A 9,465-nucleotide genomic window follows, 5' to 3' on the forward strand; every position below is an offset into this window, starting at 1 on the left:
AATGTGGGAGAGAGTGACAGGGTTGGACTGGAACAACGAACAGGGGCCACCTTCCTACAGACTGTGGCCTTCACATACCACCACAACTGGAGAAAGCAGTGTGAATAGAGCAAAGCAGACATGGACCGATATGTCTGAGCAGCAAGGATATGATGGTGAGTGAAAGATCTCATTTTCAGATCTTCTCTCACCTCAAAAGAAAATTCTATCTGCTTCTATGGAACAAATTTGGAATGCAGGCACATTTGATGATAGAACCACTAAACACTCTATCATCCTAAGGCTTTCTAAATTTTTATGATCTTTTCTTATAGGGACTTCAAAAGATCTTCACACAAGAGAAGGCAACTAACATACTTAAGCACACCATGGAGTGTGTACCAACCAATGTACCAGGTACTTTTTTCATACCTTCTCTTATTTTAATCCTCACAAAATTTTAAGGTAAAGCCTCCATTTTTTTACCAAGAAAATAAAGTATTAAGTAAATATCAGAAAACTGCCAAGAAGCCTGAGTCTTATCCATCTGACTCCAAAGTCTCTGTACTTTCCACAGTAAAGACAAAGGCTTTTCCACAATGATCCTCCTCCATTCAGAATGAAATCATCACTTTAAACAATCGGTATGAGAAAGCATGGTGATGCCTGTATGTAGGTGGCCAAAGACTAACATATTGAAATGTGAAAAATTTCAGTCTAATTATGTTGTTTCAGGTAAGCAAGTATCTCCCCCTCTTTTTATTTTAATTAAAAAGGTTTCTTTGTCATATATACATGAAAATCTTCCATCCTAACCTCCACCTGAAACTATTTTGCTTTACTCTCTCGCTTGCCTCCGACGTGACAATCTGAATTCTTTAAGGACCACCGGAATGCTTCTCGGGAGATGAGAAGATCCTTCACCTTCAAGAGGATGGCTCTAAGGTGTATTCCAGTGGTGTCCCGGCCCCTTTCGATGTGTCTCTTCACTGCCGTCCCTCTTTCTTAACTGATCTCAGCCCATTGAACATCCCCTCTCCCTTCACCAAGGCTGCATCATTCTTCTCCATCCTTTTCCCACTTTCTTTCTCCTCTTTTTAGTCACTTCGCCCACACTCCTCAGGTTTTATACAAATAAGGTGGACTTTCATAGACATCCCTGGACAATTTCCTTCCACCAGTCACAGCATAGGAGCCATCAGTGTTTCTCTGCGGCGCATGTCTGTGCCGGCTGGTGATAAGGCTACTGTTCACCAAAGAGGTGGATGGTTCTTGTCCTTCGAAAAGGTGAAGAAGGAAGATGAGCTGTTTCTGAGACACATGCAGGAAGCCTGTACTTTCCAGATGGCTTCTCGCCAGAAGATGAGGGGAATATCTGTACGCCTGTGGTTTTTACTGCTACTGTCTACAAAAATGTCAATGACCAATACCTTGAAAGATTGCATCTTTCATGGTATTTCTGAGTTCATCTGTGTGCTTGGGAGGAGGGTATTATATGGTATTTTTTGTTGTTTTGTTTTTTGTTTTTGCTATCCTCATTAACAACACATGGTATAAATTAATAAAAGATTTTCCTGTACTTCACAAATTAATTTTAAAAAATGTATTTCTATTATAACCAGGAAAAACATAAAGCTTTATGAAAATAAATAAATCCTCCCCTGCAAAAAGAAAAAAGAAAAATCATGACCCTAGGATGACAGAAAACATCAATTTAAAAAACAAGCTGAGAACTTAAAGCTAAATACAAATCTACTAATGTGTTGCTTGTTCATGACTATTAGTCAATTCATGAATTTCAGCTGTATATCTTGGCATCTTATGTCATATTGGATATTATAAATGATTCTGTGACAATGTTGCAATAGGTCATAAAAAAATGTTCACAATGCATAGAATACAATTTTTCTCTTCCAAAAATTTGATGATAAATACATTACATTATTATCCCACTAGAAAACTGATGTATAAACTCGTCCCTTGATTTACGCAGTATTTTTTTTTCCATGAGTTTTTTTCATATTCAGTAAATATTTCTCGTTTCCATGGACTTTTTAAATGCTGTTTCCATTTATGCAGTCTAATTTATGTGGTTCTTTCTTTGTCATTTCCATTATTGGTGATTGCTTTTTCTAAAAACAACAGCTTAACTCAGCAATGTACAAAGAACTAATACTTACTAGCACACAATTATTAATGATCTTCCTGTTCACTGGATGGCAAATATAAAAGCATGAGTGGCTTCTGATGTTTTTCAGGATTGGTTTTACAAAGGTTTTGCTGTTAAAGCTGAAAATTATATGAAGGAAAAATGTCTTCCTTTTAAAATAATTTTACTTTTAGATAATGCACCTGGTCATCCATACAATTTAGAACATCCAATTCAAAAATTGTATATTTCTCATCAAACATAACTTCCTTGATCCAACCTTTAGATCAAGGCATTATTTTTACCTTTAAGATTAATTATAGTAAATGGAGTTTTTATTTTTAATAAACTTGAAGATAATGAATCATTTACAGTTATAGAAGCTTGGAATAAATACACAATTTTAAGTTACATCAGGAATATTACTTTAGCTTTGAGTGATAAAAAGCCATAAACTTTAAATGCTTACTGAAAAACATTATGGCCAGAAGTGGTTGTACCAGGGAATCTGGTTCCAACAACTGAATAGGGATTAACTGGACTTATTAATTTATTAAATAAATTTCAAAAAGAAGGATCTGATCATTTGAATGTAGATGATATTAACAAATTACCAGCTGATCACAAATTAACTAATAATGAATTCATTCACTTAATATCTGAAGGCCATCCTGCCAATGAATATAAATGGCAGTGATCTTGAACCAGTTTCATTCACTGCAGAAAATATTTACAAAGCTCTTTAATTGGCCACCAAACTGGAAACTGCAATTCTAGACATTGATCCAAACATCTAACAAGCCTTAAAATTTCAAAAGATTTTTTTAAATGTTGCAGCAAATATCGAAGAATTTATGAAAATAGTAAAAGATGGGGTCGGAAAAATATCATCCAAAAACATAAATATAAATAATGAAACCAAAGTAGAGCGATGAAGATAGTGACTTTGTGCCAATTGAAAAAAGAAGGTTGATTGCTCTAGATTACAGTACAGACACCAACAACAAATAAAATTTATTTTGGCTTTTCTGAATTTTCATTAGCATTTTTTTTGTGAAAATATGTGAAATAAATATTTTTATGACTTATATTGGCCTATTTCTTCAGTATTTTTTTCTTTTGTACTAGTAGACTCTTTCTACAAGGTTTTCTTCTGCATAAAAAAAAGATGTGTGGAACGAATAATCCACATAAACAAGGGATGGGTGTAATATTATATAATTTATATAGCAAATTAATGTGTTATGTATTTAAATTGTATATAATATAATATTTATAATATCATATATAAACACATATATATCCTGAATATCTTTACTAGCTTTTGAGGCATTTCCCTAAGTAGGGCAATCTCTTATCTTTACTAAGTAAAGAAAACATGAACATTACTGTAATGAATGCTGCATAGCGACATGTAAACTTTCACCTAAATTTATATGGAAAAAGCACATTTCATTCTTAACTAAGTAAAAGTCAATCACTCTAATACCATATCTCAAAGATCTAATTCAACTGTTATTCCTGCCAAGGGTTGATGGTTCTTGTTTGTTTTGTTACTGTGTTTGGGAGGGGGAAAAACTTAAAGTACAATTCTTGAGATCACATTCTGAATAGGGAATTTATAGACTAAAAGGAATATGCTCTCTCTTTAAAAAAAAAATACCTCATACATACATGTCAAGTGCTTCATTATATTTCTAGTCACTGTAAAGTAAAAATTTCTCTTACCTCCACTACTATTGTATTCCAAAAGGGAAGGAAAGAAAATAACCCTAAGATACAAAGTGTCCAAATCTCACAGCCTGAACTTCTCCTTGTAGTAGGGGCTGCTTACAAAGGAAGCTCTCAGGAAGAACCTAAGATGCACTAGGGGATTTTATTCACCAGTGTCATTCACCACCTGGAGAAGCATTGCAGAAATATCTCACAAGAGAGTTTCACCTATCTGCTAACACGATGAAGTCATTCATCGAGAGGTCAGTACCAGTTGTCTCCTTGGCAGTTCATATTACTAAAAAAGCATAAGCTGAACTGAAAAGAGAAATTCCCATTAACCTGCTCCGAGAAGACTCTTGATTTCTTATGTCTAGTGAATAACACTGTGATATTTTACATATTTTGGCTCTAAATATCCAGAACACTTAAATTGACCAGCTTTTTAAATCTACAGCCATGAAAGAGAGACTTGCCAATATTTCTAATGGAAGTCTCCAAAAGTACATAACAATACATATATCGACTTCTTGTTTCAATGAGTATCAAGATTAATTGCCCTTGTAAAGGTAAATAAATATTGACAGAGGTTTCACTTTGGTCCATATTTTCCACTCAGGTCAATATATTTTGGTATTTACCTCAACTGAAGTCAATATGAAATGATTATTAATTCATGGTATACTCGACTAGCAGCCAAATCTACAACTTAACATATAGAAACATAGTCTTGTAGACCAATTTATGTTCAACTTAAATACATGGAGTGAAAAAAACTGAATTGTTTCATATATTTAATAGAAATAAAAGTATGACTTACAGTCACCAGGAATATGAAAGAATTCATTGTTATTCTATTACATTTGGATGTGTCTCACATATACAAAAAGTGATTCCTTTTATCTTACAATTCGGCATCTTGTTTCTTTGCTTATAAATCCCACTCCTGCTCACACTCACTGGTGAGTTTGTATACAGATAAATGTTTCTATACAAAAAAAAGGTCTATGGCCATGCCACCCTGAACAAGCCCGATCCCGTCTGATCTCGGAAGCTAAGCAGGGTCGGGCCTGGTTAGTACTTGGATGGGAGACCACCTAGGAAGACCAGGTGCTGTAGGTGTAAAAAATAATAAAAAATAAGGGATTGTAAACTGACAAGGTCCTTGCAATCTGTGAGGTCAACCAAGGGTTGCCTTGCCTGAAAGAGAGAGAGAGAAAGAGGGAGAGGGAGAGAGAAGAAAAAGAAATTTAAAAAGAGGAGAGAAAAGAAAAAAAAAAGACAGAGAGAATAGATGAGGGCCAAAAAAGAAATTGGTGAGAAAAGCTGAGAGACATTAAAAATATATAAGGAAAATGAAGTAATAGAATCAGAGAGAAATTTTTAAATATCATCATTGATTAGCTGTGTATTATCATAAATTTCAGCAAGAAAATATTTATTTCTTTCCAATATTCTTCTCCACTTAAAAAGATGCTCTGCCCAACTCTAATGACTTAAACTTCATAAATATTCTAGTTTTTCATTCAAGATCTAAAATGGAAAAAGCTATTAACTTATATAAATAACTCAAAGAAAATTTAGAGCAAATATTTTTACACAGTAAATTTAGGACAAATTCATTAAAGTTTTCAGAGATTGAGTCACCTCAGCTAATAATGGAAAAAAATAATTAACTGTTACAAATAGGTGGATGGTTCACATGAAATTATGGCACTTTTTATTTCCAATGAAGGCACACTAACATTTGAAGACAAGCTGATTAAAAGAAATTGCTCAACAATGCTAGAAATTGACAAGCATATCAAAAGAGTTATTGATCTTTATAGTGTTCAAGCTCAAATATATATTGTAGTAAACAAGCACCAGTAAGACTGAAAACATTAGCAATTTGATATTACCCAGGGAGGACTTTGTCCATTAACTGAGCTTTAAGTCCACATTCATGAAGCACTGTATTTCTGATCTACGTTGCTGCTCTTTTAAGTACAAACGAGGTTAAAACATCTATTTTTGCCTTTTAGAGTTTGATAGTAGCCAGAACTTTCTGACTGGTGTTTATATTAACTGAGTACTTCATATTCAATAAAATATTTTCATATTCAAATTTACCTTAAACATATATTTTCTAAGAATTATGAGCCATTCATAGCTTAAATTTAACAACCCAAAAGAAGTGATGGTAGCAAAGAGGACTGGGTTACAATAAAACATCTCTAGATAGCTAAGACACTCCTTTGAATCTCTAGGGGGATTTTGGAGGTGAAAGGAAACTAGGAGATCATCTCATTCAACAAATTCATCCTAAAAAGAGAGAAATCAAAGCTAGAAAGAAGATACTCAATTAGTAGCAGAGGGAAAATGAGAATCCAGTTCTCCTATTATACTAAAAAGGCAATTTTTCAGATCGACTTCCTTTACTTTTCAAAACCTGCCAAAAGGCAATTTGGCAATGAATTATACAATATTACAAATATACAATATTTTGCTAATATCCTTCAACAGAGATGACTTTGATACCTATAAGATTTTCAACTGAAGCATAAGTTCAATTCTTTCTCTGAATACACACACACACGCACAGTCCGAGATACTACCAATTTTGATGTGGTTTTAGCTGTGGAAATATAAAGAGCCTAGGAATACAAAATGACAATCCTACCTTTGTGCTTTTTAATTATTTTTAAAACCAAGCAAACAAACCAACAAACAACAACAAAAACAATATAGTTAATCTTGAAAGTATTTCTCTAAGATGCTTAATTTGAGTCCTAAATAACAGTAAAAATTACCCAAGGAAAGGAGGATAATTAATGATGAAGCAGTATACGCAACAGCACTGGAACAAGAGTGCTCCTGATACAGTTCAGAAATTACAAGATCTTCAGCTTAAACAGAAATGTCTCTAGAAAAAAAGTAGAGTCGAGGTCAGAAAAGACAAAGCATGAGTCAGCTCTTTCCAAGTAGTTGGAATTTGTTGTGTAGCTTAATGGTCAGCCACTGACATATTATCAGAATTTCCTTTAAGAAAAATTATTCAACATCGGTGCTGAGGGTGTGTGGAAGAAAATGATACTAGATACAGAAATATTGGTTGAAAATATTTTTTGATCATCCATGAGAGAAAAGAGAACACCTGGATAACGAACAGATTTGTGTTATAAAAAAGAAAAAAGTTATCCCCTCAGGTTTAAGTTTGGAATAGAAAATGAGGAAAAGCCTTATAAGGCCAAATATGAATTCAGTCTGAATGGAATTCCTTAACTTCAGAAACAAATGCAAAACTGCTCCGAAACAAAATAATCTAAATGTAGGAGCTACAAGATTCTTTCAGATAGTCTTGTAAAAATGAGGTCATAGCCCCAAATTACAAAACATTCAAAGAAATGCTGCTTCAGGAGAAAGAATAAGCAGACACTAAGAACTTCAGAATTAGACATGAACCAGTAGATCTGTAAAATAATCTGATAGAGACCATGAAATAAATTTCTTTAATAACTAAAAAGATAAAATAAGAATCTAAAACCAGAAGAAAGCAATAATATTTTTAATGACAGATTTTTTAAAAAGCAAACAGAATCTCTTTTTTATAATTTTTTTTTATTTTTCAGTTACAGTTGATATACAATATTATATTAGTTTCAGGTGTCCAACATGGTGATTTATACAACATTTATATAACTTACAAAGTGATCATCCCAATAAATCTAGTATCCATCTGACACCATACACAGTAATTATATTATTAACTATATTCCTTATACTGTACTTTATATCCCTATGACTATTTTGTAACTGCCAATTTGTACTTATTAATCCCTTTCCTTTTTTCACCCATTCCCCAGCCCCCCTAACATCCAGCAACCATCAAAATGTTCTCTGTATCCATGAGTTTGTTTGTTTTGTTTGTTCATTGATTTTGTTCATTAGATTCCACATGTAAATGAAATCATATGGCATTTGTCTTTCTCTGTATGACTTACTCCACTCAGCACAATATCCTCTAGGTTGATCCATGTTGTTGCAGATGGCAAGATTTTATTTTTTTATAGCAGAATATTATTCCATAATATATGTATCACTTCTTCATTAACCATTCATCCATTGACAGACATCCATGTTGCCTCCACATCTTGGCTCTTATAAATGATGCTGCAATGAACATATGGATTCACATGTCCCTTCAAAGTAGTATTTTGGATTCCTTTGGATAAATGCCCAGAGGTGAAATTATTGGGTCCTTGTCTCTTGTTATAGCCTTTGTTTTAAAGTCTATTTTATCTGGTATAAGTATTGTTACCCTAGCTTTTTGTTTGTTTGTTTGTTTGTTTTCTTTTTCATGAAGTATCTTTTTCTATCCTTTTACTTTCAGTCTGTGTGCTTTTCAATCTGAAATGAGTCTTTTGTAGGCAGCATATGTAAGGATCTTGTTTTCTTATTCATTCCACAAGCCTATCTTTTTATTGAAACATTTAATCTATTTACATTTAAAGTAATTGTTGGTAGATATGTAGTTATTGCCATTTTATTACTCGTATTTTTTTATTGTATTTTCTTCTTCTTAAAAAAGTTCCTTTAACATTTCTTGTAATACTGGTTTGGTGTTGATGAACTCCTTTAGCTTTTTCTTATCTGGGAAGTTCTTTATCTGTCCTTCAATTCTAAATGATAGCTTTGCTATGTAGAGTAGTCTTGGATGTAGATCCTTGCTTTCCATCACTTTAAATATTTCATGCCAATCCCTTCTGGCCTGAAAATTTTCTGTTGAGAAATCAGCTGACAGTCTTATGGGGGCTCCCTTGTAGATAACTAATTGCTTTTCTCTTGATGCTTTTAAGATTCTCTCTTTGTCTTTAACCTTTGGCATTTTAATTATGATGTGTCTTGGTGTAGGCCTCCTTAGATTCATCTGGTTTGGGACTCTGTACTTCCTGGGCTTATACGTCTATTTCCTTTGCCAGGCTAGGGAAGCTTTCCATCATTATTTCTTCAACTAAGTTTTCAATTTCTTGATGCAAATGTTGGAACATTTGATGTATCTGTTGGTGATTCTGTTTAATGTATTCTTCATTTCAGTTATTGTATTCTTCATTTCTGACTGGTTCTTTTTCATGTTTTTTATCTCCATTTTTATGTTTTCTATCGCTTTGTTAAAGTTCTCACTGAGTTTTTTTACTCTTCCCCAACATTCATTGAGCATCCTTATAACCAGTGTTTTAAACTCTGCATCTGGTGGATTGCTTGTCTCCATTTTGTTTAGTTCTTTTCCTGGAGCTTTGTTCTGTTTTTTTCCTATAAGGCATGTTTCTTTGTCTCCCTATATTGGCTGCCTCCCTATGTTTGTTTCTATGTAACAGGTAGGGTTGCTAGGTCTCCCGGTCTTAGTAGAGTGGTCTTATATAGTAGGTATCCTGTGGGGCCCAGTGGCACAGTCTTCTATGATTGCCTGGGACAGGTACTCCAGGGCTATCCTTTGTACGGGTTGTGTATGCCCTCCTTTTAGAGTTGAGCCTTGGTTACTATTTGCACATAATTGGGAGGAATTGACCCTCAGGCTGATTGGTTGTGAGGATGGGCTGATGAGGGCTGACCCTACAGAGCAGAATTCAATTTAGCAGTGCTCT

The 9,465-nt window shown here is 33.8% G+C and overlaps 1 protein-coding gene and 1 non-coding gene across 6 annotated transcripts in view; one reads left to right on the forward strand and one right to left on the reverse strand.

Annotated features, from left to right (window-relative positions):
• MECOM (MDS1 and EVI1 complex locus) overlaps positions 1–9,465 on the reverse strand; it is a 528,538-nt gene that overhangs the window by 356,157 nt on the left and 162,916 nt on the right. The window lies entirely within an intron of this gene.
• Positions 4,845–4,963, forward strand: LOC112479077. The gene has a single exon (XR_003046041.1). It is a non-coding gene; the product is annotated as a 5S ribosomal RNA (ribosomal RNA).

This window comes from Pteropus alecto, unplaced genomic scaffold, assembly GCF_000325575.1.
Source record: "Pteropus alecto unplaced genomic scaffold, ASM32557v1 scaffold33, whole genome shotgun sequence".
NCBI lineage: Eukaryota > Metazoa > Chordata > Mammalia > Chiroptera > Pteropodidae > Pteropus > Pteropus alecto.